A 12623-nucleotide genomic window follows, 5' to 3' on the forward strand; every position below is an offset into this window, starting at 1 on the left:
TCATGCTATTAAGTGCTATCCTCATGCTATATTCTGGTGAACTCATCTAATCTTTATAACCCTGTTATGTAGACCCTATTGTTAATATCATTATTATTCCTTTTAACAGATGGACAAAACTGAGACACAGAGAGGTTGAGTAACTCACCCAAAGGCACACAACAAGTAAAGAGAGCCAGGATACGATCTCAGGAAGTCTGGTTCTGAGGCCCATTCTCCTAATTCCTATACCACAGTCACCACTGTGTTGTTTTCTACATTTTCTATAAGGAAAATCTTTAACAATTGGTACTTTAAAACAGTGAAATAAAAGGTAACTAGGCAAAAAGTCTATAGCTATACCCAAAAGAAATTATGGTCTAATGGACAGAATACCCATTTTATAGTCAAAAAAACCTGGGATTGTCTCTGTAGTAGAGATACTTGCTGCTCATTGAATATCCGCGTGCTCCCATACATTTTCTAGCCCCTGGTAATCATGAAGGCCATGTGACTAGTTCTGACCATTGGTTGTGAGAGTGATGCAGGCCCCTCATGGATTGAAAAATTTAATTCTTCAATCCAGTGTGTTACTCTCCAGGTCCCTCTTTGTTCACCTGCCATGGTCATGGATAGAGTCAGTTGGTTCAGATGCTGTAGCTGTGTGAGAGTAAAGCCTCAGTCAGCCTAAGTCTGTGAGTAATCACATGGAGCAGAGTCCCTCATAAGCCCACTCGGATGTGAATCATGAGTGAGAAATAAACCTTCATTATAGTAAGCCACTGAGAGTTCAGACTAATTTGTTTCTGATACTATCTAACTAATACAGTCTACAAGTTTTACCAAGTTTTCTATGTATTCATGGGAAAGGTGGCTGACCTTTCTGAGCCTCGTTTCTTTATTTTTAAAATATAAACACTAATGCTTTTTTGGAAGAGTTGACATGAGGATTAAATGAAGGCTCTTGGTGTGCTTGGTAAATAAGATTTGCTCAATAAATGGTTGCTACTGTCATTATTCAGTATTATGTTACATAAAAGTAACAGAAAAGCTCAAGTGACATAGTGTATAAAGAATATGAAGAACATTTTCTTAGCAGAGCTTATCATTGGATTCCTATAAATTGCTTACAGCTATAAAACAACTAAAGAATATTTCCAGTACAACACATAACAGGGTTGTAATGTGCACCCATTCTGTAAATACCTCTTGTTTTTGCACCCAGCATCCATACTCCTGTTTATCAACTATAACCCAATTCCCAGGAGAAACCTTCTCTTCCCATTTTCAACCAAGCATGCTTCAGGTGGGGCTCCAGAACCAAGTTCCAGAATCAAGAATGGAGAATGTGACTTGAGGCTAAGGCCATTATCACAGTGTCCTGGCCACAGTGATTGGTTCAAGGATAGGAACGCTGTCTGCTCAGAGCCACTGAGATGCAGTGAGAATGCTGGGAATCCTGAAAAAAAGATTATAACATTCTTTTCTCCTCTGAATGTGAGGTGTGGAAATGTTTGGAGAAGTGACAGCTATTTTGAACTACAAGGAAAGAGCCTGTCTGGGAATGGAACCAACATGAAGGGTACCAAGTGGTTGGGTAGTGGAGAAATGGGAGTCTAGTGACATTGTTCAACACCCCTGATCAAGCTGCACCTGAAACCAAAACAAATTCTGGGATTTTCACACTGGTGAGTTCATAAGTTATCTTTATTCTTAATCCAATTTACAAATAGATTTTTTTCAGAAGTGATATTTGGGTAGCCCAAAAGGAAAATGGCTAATTCTGGCTAGATGGTGTTAAGATTTGGATCACGTGACTTTATATGGTGTTCCTTCCCATTCTTGGAGTTCTACAGAGCTTATTCTCTGTCATTCTTCCTGGATTCTGTATTGGCCTCTTTATTTTATTGCCTCTAAATTCCATACTCTTGGATTCAGAACTCTTCTTTACCTAATGGTTGTGTCTATGATTAAATTAAATTTAAATTAAGTTTGAATAAAGTTTAGGCTTACACACCCTAAACATTAAAACTTCTCATATAATTAAAATTTTTCTAAAATGACAAGTTTACAACCAGAATATATTTCCTTTTTTTCTCATTTAAACAAAGCCTTGCATATAAGTAAAGCAGACACTGTTTAGAGGAAGCATACATTTTGTTTAAGAAATATAGAACTTCAAATTAATACTACATTTCCTTATCTTAAAGACAAGAAGGTGTACAGCATATTGAAATTTATTTTCACTTTTGGCTCATAAATTTGTTGCATAGAATTATATAAAGTGCATTTTATGAACTATATTCTAACACCAGAAACCACAAGTGTTATTTTTCATAGATTAGATTATTATTTTCAATTCATCTTTCTCCTATAATATAATTATACACCCATGCTCTTTGCTGTTGAGGCTTTGCAATGATCTCAGGAGAGCTGATCATACATACAAGCCCAGCTCATTGATGTTGGGACTTGGCCGTAGGACTTATTGTGGCTAATGAAATATCAGCAGACATTACACAGTAGATTAAATGTGTTTGCATGATTTGGTTTGGTTCTTGAGCTTCTGACATCTGCCCTGAAAACAGATCTGAAGAGCAACTGAGTCAAAGGAAATTGAAGAGACACTTGGAGGAGATCTCATCTTTCCTCATACCTGATGTAAGCTCAACTGACATCAGCTAAGCCCAACCGAATCACAGACTAGTCACAGACCCATGAGTGAAAATAAATACTTGTCATAAGCCACTAAATATTGGAGTTGTTTGTTATGCAGCAGCATTATTTTATCAGTAGCAGACTAATTACTCTTACCCCAAATTATTATTAAAAGTAATGTTCACATTAACACTTCCTTTTCAAATGTTAAGGTGCTAAGTATTCTGTCTCTGATAATCTGTATTAACTTACAAATCTGAAACATATTTTATAATCAAAACTTATTATTACCTTTGTCATATAGCACTTAGTGTATTGAATTGGAAGGCATTCATGATAATCACTGAAGTCACTAAAACTGGGTGGTAATCCTGGCTTGGCCATTAATAAGTTCTGTGTCTTTCACAAGTCACTTGGCCTTTCTGGACCTCCCAGTTATCTATAAAATGACAGTTGAACTAAATCCTTTATAGGCAAAAATGTTATGGTTGTGGTCTTCAAATTCATATATTTACATAAAAATTATATATAATGTTTCTTTTACATGCTAATAGATTTTAGAATATAACTAAAATGAGAATTCAAGTCATAAGAATTCTGGGTGCTTTTAATGTTCCTGAGTTTCCTAAATAAATGAGATACAATAGTCCTCCCTTATCTGCAGTTTTGCTCTTCATTTCAGTTGTTCACAGTCACCTGGGGTAAGAAAGCAGATGATACTCTTTCTGACATATGGTCAGAAAGTTAACAGTAGCCTAACGCTACATTACATGCCTACATCATTCACCTCACTGCATCTCAACACAATTTGTCATCTCACATCATCCTCCTAAGAAGGAGGGTGAGTTCTGTACAATAAGATATTTTGAGAGAGAGTAAGACCACATTCACATAACTCTTATTACAGTATATTGTTATAATTGTTCTATTTTATTACTAGTTGTTATTAATCTCTAACTGTGCCTAATTTATAAATTGATCTTTATTATAGCATATATAGGGTTTGGTACTACGCTCAGTTTCAGACACCCACTGGGGGTCTTGAAACATATTCCTTGCAGATAATGAGAAATTACTGTGTATGTGTTGGTAAGTTTCTTGGATACAACCTGGCTGAATCTTATCGGTTTAAGATTCTTTAATTTCAAAAATGTTTTGACTATTCTAGAGTAGAGAAAGCCACCTAAAAAAATATATTGATCACCTAAGTTGTGCTCAGGACACATCTTAGCTTGCAGAATACCAAAAACTGGGTTGCTAAAACAATAGCAATTCATTTTCAATATAGTTCTGGAGACTGGAAGTCTAAGATCATGGGGCTGGAAGGGTTGGTTTCTGGTGAAATCTCTCTTCTTGGATTGCGGAAGGCTGCTTTCTCACTGTGTTGTCTGCACATGAGAGAGAGATCTCTACCATCTCCTCCTCTTAGTGTAAGGACACCAGATCTACCCTTATAACCTCATTTAACCTTAATCACTTCCTGAAAAGCACTATCTCCAAATATAATGGAGATATATTGGGAGTTAGGGCTTCAATATATGAATGTGGGGCTGATACTGTTAGTCCATAACAACACATATAGTGAAAGAAGAATTTTTAGTAGAAAGAGCACAGATTCTGCCTTCAAATATGCAAGTTTTAGGATCGGCCCCTGCTACCCTACTATCTCTAAGTTGGTTTCCATAAAGGAATGTCTTATGGGCAATAAAAAACAAGGAAATCAGATTTTTACTATCTTCCATCTTTCTACAAGCAAGCCAGCCTTGGATTTGAAGGTGAAGAGTTGCTATTACTCTGCCAAATGTTACAAACCACGCTATGCGGAAAAATGTGCCAATTTCTATACATAGCTAAGACCTGACACGCAAGGTCTACAGCTATGTTTTGGATAGGAGAGAACTTCAGGCCCACTCAATTCCTGCATTCTTACCTGGGTTAAAAGCAACATTTCAAAATTCCATGTGCATGCTCAGGTTATCCTACATAAAGGACAGTGTTCCTGGCTCAAGTATGAGGTGCTGAACCCTCCCAGCATCTCACCAAACATACACTATCACTGTGTCTGGAGCAAAATTGCTGAACCCCACTTTGATCTCTTGATGATGTTCTCTTACCAACTCCTTCACTTTTAGCTTCATAGATTTGCTTGCCTTTGCACTCAGGTGTTTGTTCAGTATTCAAATTATAATTTTGTAGTTGACACAGTTGGGAGACTGCAGTTATCTTAAATGAGATCATATACACAGAGACCCTATCTAGCCATAGACACCTTGAAATTTGCTTTAATTTGATAATAAACATTTTTGCAAACAAGTAAACTTTCACATTGTAAACATAGCCATCAGTGAAAACTTTTTATGGAAAAGAATTTTTGAGACACTTTGTGTTAGTTGTATATAACCTCAGGTGAATTTCTTAGCCTTTTAAAACCTCAATTTCCTTAAAAGTAAAATGACGCTGATAATATTTATACTGTAAAGCAGAAGTTCTCAGACTTCAAAGTGGGTCAAATTACCTAGAATGCTTATTGAAAATGCAGATTCGTAGGTCATGCCCCAGACATACTGGGTATGGGGTGCAAAAATCTGCATTTATAATAAACACCAGAGGTGGTTATAATATATGTATTGTGGGGTCTTGTTTTGAGAAATATTATTGTCAGAAGTAAATTAAATGAGAAAATACCAAGCACCTGTTCCCTTTCCTGTACATGAGTAGTAATTACTATTTAGAACTCCTACTCATCCAAAAAATCAAATCTGGAATTAAGAGATGGTGGCTTGCTTTTAAGGTCCACTTGATAAAAACAAAAACAAAAACAAAAACAAAAACCCAAAACACAAAAATCATAGTAACAAGAATGCATCTAGATGCAAATAAACTCAAACAAGATGAACTAGTCTGTATTGGAACAAACCATGCAAGGTACAAGATGCAGGCCAGTCACTCTGCTCTCTTTTAAGAGCCTTGGCATAACTGTCAAGGTCATAGCCACCTATTGGAGGTGACCATGTACAGAGGTGACCATGCACGTAGCCATGTGACCCTACTACCTGAGCTGCAACTGACAAGACCAGAGAAATGTGACTGGTGTAGATGTAACCAACAGCCAATGGAGTGAGTGAGCCAGTACAACATCCCAATAGGAGCACCCTACATAGGAGGATAACTTCTTTTTTTTTTATTATTAACATATAATGTGTTATTGGTTTCAGAGGTACAGGTCTGTGATTTACCAGTCTTATATAATAACCAGTGCTCATTACATCACATGCCCTCCTTAATGTCCTTTACCCAGTTACCCCATCTCTCCACCCCTTTCCCCCTCCAGCAATCCTCAGTTTGTTTCCTATGATTAAGAGTCTCTTACGGTTTGTCTCCCTCTCTGGTTTCATCTTGTTTCATTTTTTCCTCTCTTCCCTTATGACCCTCTGTTTTGTTTCTTAAATTCCACATATCAGTGAGATCATGTGATAATTGTCTTTCTCTGATTGACTTATTTCACTTAATACCCTCTAGTTCCATCCACATTGTTGCAAATGTAAGATTTCAGTTTTTGATGGTTGCGTAATATTCCATTATATATATATATATATATATATATATATATATATACATACACACACATCACATCTTCTTTTTCTATTCATCTGTCGATGGACATCTGGGCTCTTTCCATAGTTTGGCTATTGTGGACATTGCTGCTATAAACATTGGGGTGTAGGTGCTCCTTTAGGAGGATAACTTCTTGACCCAGCAGATCATCTCTCTCAGGGAACTCCAACCTGAGCCACATTTGAACGTGAGAGGGATGCTGAAGCAATGTTCCATCTACATCCAGGACCTTCAGGTTCCTCTCTACCATGTGCCTGTGCTTCTGCCCTAGGCTTTCCCTTCAAATAACCAGAGAGCCAGAAGTGCCTAGAAGCTCATGCATTTCCTTGACCCTTAGCCAGTGACCGACAGGTGTAGGGGCAACAATGCCTCAGGTCTTTGCCTCTTGTTTAGTTGTCAGAGGCATAACTTACACTCCCAAGCTCCCCCACTGGGGTTATGCTGGGGGACCCTCCTTGAACTTTGCTGAAACTGCATCCTTGATGGGCTTCTTTCCTTTCCTTGACCTTCTCACTCCCTTATCAATTTCTCCCTCCTGAGAACACTACCATAATAAATTACACAAAAGTTCATCTCAGGGTCTGCTTCTAGGGAAACAGATCCAAGGCCAATGTGCAAAGATTTCATGAGAAGCACAGAGTTGTTTAACAGAGGGTTGTAAGGAGAAGCCCCAAACCTGTAGGAGTTATACGGAAGCAGAGTAAAGAGCTTTTGAGAACAAGAATAGTGAGTGAGTTAAAGAGTAAAGACAGGAGAGGTAGTCACAATGGGAAGCAACACAGAACAGTGGACTCAGCCTACGAACAGGGCATGGTATAGGAGCTGCTGAGTGCAAGGGAAATGACAGATCATTCTATTGGCCTAGCAGAGTTTTGTTGAGCCACCACAATTGCTGTGTGTCCCAAAATAACTTCTTGTTTTCTGTGAGGTCTGGCTGTGCAGCGACAGAGATGTCTTCCTGTGTCTCTTACCCCTCTGTGCATCCTTTCAATAAATTCCATTACCCAGGACCTCCAATGTATCTCTGTTGAAAACCGAAAGAGCCTAAGAAGCCCACACTTTCAGAAATAAAATTAACACCCCAATCATAAATGCATTTACAATGCTTTAGATGTTTACAATATTTTTAATTAATATGTCCCTTCAGCTCCTTTTAATTTTGTTTTTATTATCAAAATTATAACGTAGTTTTCAATTTTATAACTTCCAGCTAATATACCCTCCGTTCTCCATTGTGTCACTAATTTAATAACCAACAAAATCTCTTCTAATTCCTTAGTAAATGAGTTTGTTTTGCGTAATTATTAAGTGGAATACATTGCTTCAGCATAATATTTATTGTACTTAAGTTTAAGTTAAACATTTGGGATATCAACAATTTACAATAGAAAGAAGATTTAAAAAAAATGTATACACAAATTCTGAAGCTCAATATATATCAAATTCTCTTGTTAAGCAAGAGGGAATTCAAGTTTCCTGTTTTCCTGACACCTCTAGGGTGAAATAATAGTATTTTTAGTACTAGAAATACTAGTACTTACTAGTATTTACTAGTATTATACTAGAAATAATAGTATTTCTTCATATTTTATAAACTTCTTCTTTGAGCATCACTCTGACTTATTTCATAAGAACATAATTTAATAAATTCTCTTATAAATATAATGCAGTTATTGTTACTACTTGGATTAACATAAAAAATATCCCAAATGTATGGGGATAGATGATAATACTGCATCAGAATCACTATAATTGTAATTGAAATACATTGAAAGAAAATATTATTTGCTAAAGTAACCTATTTACTCATCTATTCCTATAAGGCTCTCGGGGAGAGATGGGCAGTTTAGCTACACATCAGGAAGGCACAGAATTTCATGACATTAAAACGAAACAAAAAACCACCTTTCTATCAGGGGAGACATTTGCTAACAGTGACTCTATCTTTAGAAAATTTCTACCTGAATTTCTTAATGCAGCATAAAAAATCCCTTCATTACTTCAAAAGTACTTTCATGAAGTACATGATCTAGAATAGATCATCTAGGGGATGTGCTAAATTGAACAGCAGAAGAGTTTTGTTGTTTTTTTTTTAAGAACAGATTTGCATGAATTCAATATAGATGACCTCGTTTTTTGAGCAGCTGGCCAATAAAACTCTACATGCTAATGGTTTCCATGACATTGGAGCATACTACTCCAATAATTACACTTAAAGATACACAATCAGTGATGCCAATTCTGCCTCATGGAGGATGTGAAAAGATTGCCTTAAATATACAATCAAATACCCTCGGCCTTACTCGTAAGGGAAATGCAGATTAAAACTACCAATTTACACCTCACTTGTTGGCAAAATGCCAACAGTTTCTTAACACACTCTGCTGGTGAGTCCCTAGGAAATGGGCTTCTCACACATCCTGGGAATGCAACTGATACAAGCCTATATGGAGAACAATTTATCTATTGAAATTCCAAATATGTTTATCCCAAATTTCACTTACAGTAATTTCTCCAACCAACACTCTTAGACTTGGGAACAATTACTTCTTTATAAGTCTATTCATTGTATCCATGTTTGCAGTTGCACAAGATTGGAAACAGCCCAAACATCCACCAATCGATTATTGATTAAATGAGTATGATACATCCATCCTTTGGAATATCATGAAGCCATAAAAAGGAATGAAAAATTTCAGGCAACAGTCAAGAGAATGAAAACCAACACACTAAGAGAATTGAATGTGTATTATTAGGTTCAACTGGTAAAACAGAGCTACTCCAGGTATTTCAGGAATAAAGGGTTTAATATAGGAATGATTACTTGTACAAGTTGGAAAACCAAGGGGAACTAAGATCAGTGAAGTTGCTGCCAAAAAGTCAGGGTCAGGGAAGCCAACTCTGAAAACTTCAACCTGAAGGACTGAAGCAGGTAGTTCTCAAAAGCTTTCCAATCATCTCCAAAAAAGCTCCCTTACTCTGTCTTACTGTCTTACTTGATGACAATGGTGTAAGTGGTTCTCACAGCAGCTGAAAGGGTGTGTGAATCTTAGGTTTGCTCATTCTTCTCCTTTTGTCCAAAACTGCCTCCCTCTCTTTTCTGTCTTCTAAATCTTGACTGTGTTCCTCTCAAACTCTAACGTGGAACCATACAGGGAAGAGGATCTGGGAAATGTAGTTCTCAGCTTCTCCCAAGCAATGCAGAGACTACGGAAGGGGGTGAAAATGAGTTGACACCAGACAATCCAGCATAGAGTGGAAAGACAGAAAACCCTGAAGACATTTTTGAGCAGTGGAATCAATACCAGCAACTACCTTTCTCTGGACTTGATGGTAGAGAAGTCCTTCAGTCACCAAATATTTATGAATGCCGATTATATGCCAGACTCTGGCAGCTCCCTACTATGCCCAGTGCCCAGTGCAAGAGTATGTGTTATGTTGTTTCTGTTGCTCTAAGAAGAATGAAACCTTCTCTTAGACCTGTGCCATTTCTGAGGCACATTTTCTGCACTCAAATCTTTTCTTGACCATATTGGGAGAAGCCAGGAGCTGAAGATCATTTTGTCTTTTTCTTTGTCTGACTTGGTTCTCTATGCACTTTCAAAGCCAGACTTCTACAAAGGGTGGTTTACATTCCCTGCCTCCACATCCTTTGCTTCCAAACCCTCCTCACCCGCTGCCATCTGGCTTCTGCTCCCTACAACTTCACTAAATTGACCTTGCTAAAGTAACTGGCGAACTCATTTCTCTGCACTCTGTGTCACTGCTGGCCTTACTTTATGTCCCTCTGGATTCCACTCTTTTGCTATCTTCCCTACCTATCCTTCCCTCTCTGGGCCCTACTGTCCCAGTTTCAGCATCCAAAACACTTAGCAGGATGATCAAGAAGCTCAAGTGCAGAGAGGCAGAACAATATACTCAAGTTCATCCACAAACTGAGTCACTTTTCTATGTTGATGGCTGGAAATTGAGAATTCACCGTATTGCAATTTATTTTTATGGATTCCTTAGTGGATCCTCTGTAATGCATTCCTCACAAAAGTAACCTCTACAATCTCAGATGTTGGCACAGGTGGACTGAGGTCCCCTCTGCAACACGCTTTTCACATTGCACTCTCGGTAATCTTTTCAAAACACACAGCTGATGACACTCCATCTCATACACACCAAATTCTGCTTAAATCCCTTTATGGTTCCCTATTAGTCTCCCATTGAAACAAAACAAAAACACCTCTTAACATGACCTATACTCTCTGGCCATTTATTCAACTCCTATTTCACGTTGTCCCACTGTGTTGCAGCCATTCTGGCCATTTTCTGGGTTCCTTGTACCTGCCTCCCCAGGCCCAAAGCAGGGTCTTTGTATGTGCTTCTCTGGATAATTCTTTCCTTTCTTCTTCCCCTGGTCATTTTATCCTTATCCCCAGTGCTGCTTCCCTGGGTAACATTCTCATCTTGTGCAGATCAAATCCCCCATGTGTCTCTCTTTGATAGCGTATGTCACGTTGCATTTTGGTACTTAGCAGTGTGATGGTTTACTCAATGCCCATCTCCCTAGGACTGGCTGGTGAGCTCTGTGAGGGAAGAACCACGCTTCTCATGTTCCCTACTGCATCCCGGGCCCACATAGTGCTTGGCATAAAGGAGCTCAATAAATACTTGTTGAATGCATTAGTGAATAAGTGAATAAACACCAAGAATAACAGGGTTTTTTTCCTACTGCTTTTACACTCACTGCTAAGCTGCATTTGCTTATGATCCGTAACAATTTTTCAAAGTATTTTCAGATAAGCTATCTCACATGATATTAAGAACTGACTTTATGAGTAGAAGGGTAACCCATGCAGGTGACTTGGCCAATGTTACCTGGCTAGTAAGCAACAATGGGCAACTGGAACTGAGTCTTGTCACTTTTCAGACCAGGACTTCGGCGATTAAAAAACCAAAAAGGAAGCAAGATAATGTGTAACTTAATAGAGAGCATCTATACAAAAGATAGTAAAACGGAAATATACAAATAAATGAAAAATACAAAATAAATTTTATTTTAGGTTGATAGAACTTTGGTTCATGGAATATGGGCACCAATACTCTAAATGCTGGCATTTTAGCATGTACAGTTTGGCTCTGAGAAAGAGCATGTCACCTTTCTCCTACAACAGGTCTCAGTTAATATTCTATGATAATTCTCACTAAAATTTAGATGTCCAATAAATGTCAGCTATTAAATTGTTGGTGGGAAAGTCTACTTCTGGAAACCTTTCATCCTTTCCTTGAGACTATTTACTTATTTTTGTAAGGAAACCAGAGAAAAGTCAATCACTTAGGTTAAAAGAGTAGCTGGATCCATTAGTTTCAAAGACCAATCTCAAACTTAGTCGTTCATTTATCTAACAAGACCTACTGTTTAAACACAATTTCTAAATGTTTAAATTTGCTGTGTTGAAATTTAATGGCTTAATAATTGAGTTCTTTCATAATATTATGCGAACACAGGCTTTTAAGTTCACGTTATTCACCTAAATAAAATGGGCAATTACTTTACATGAAAAGTGAATCGAATATTTATGGAATCAAAGCTCCATGCCCTTCGCGGGGCGTATATTAGAGTAACTCTAGTCTCCTCACCACTCCATTTACGTTTTAACTCATTCTGACTTGAATTTAGTCTCCCCGGTGGCACTTTCCTGGGGGTAAGAAGAAGGGGGAGGAAGGTATAAAAATACAACCTAGACGTGCAAAACTTTGTGGACAGGGATCTTCAGTCCGTTATTATTCACTAAAGAAAATTCAGTAACAGCTGACAAAGTTTCACTCGTTCGGTGGACTGTATGCAGCCCGTTAACAATGAAGCCCTGCATCTGCTCGTACTTCCAGTGAACAAACACGACCTTTCCAATCAGAAAGATACAAGAAACGAAAAAAGCGAGAGAAAGTCGCACTTTGCCTGCCCCCTAGGTCTCTTCGGAGCTAGGAGCTTGTTTTCTGGCTCCGAAGAGTTTTCAGCGCCGGCAAAGTTGACTTCGCTCACAACCTCTTTAGCAGGACGCCCGGCGCAGCCGGCAGGGTGGACCCGTGCGCCGCCGCCGACGCTCACAGACTGCGCAGGCTGTGTTGGGCGCCCCGGGCGGCAGAGCCCCGCCAGCCAGTCCCACGCGCGCAAGACTAGTGTAACGCGCCTGCGCGCTCAGTCACGTGACGGGGCGCTCCGCGCAAAGCGGGTTAAAAGTCACGACCGCCGCAATCCGGCGAGTGCCCGGTCGGTCGGCGCAGCGCTGTTCGCCTTCCTTAAGCTAATTCTGACGGAGGTTGCTCCGCTGTTCTCGATCACCTCCCGACCCCTCGTCCTGGCCCAGCTTCATGCAACGAGC

This window comes from Halichoerus grypus, chromosome 1 (assembly GCF_964656455.1).
Source record: "Halichoerus grypus chromosome 1, mHalGry1.hap1.1, whole genome shotgun sequence".
Taxonomy (NCBI): Eukaryota; Metazoa; Chordata; class Mammalia; order Carnivora; family Phocidae; genus Halichoerus; species Halichoerus grypus.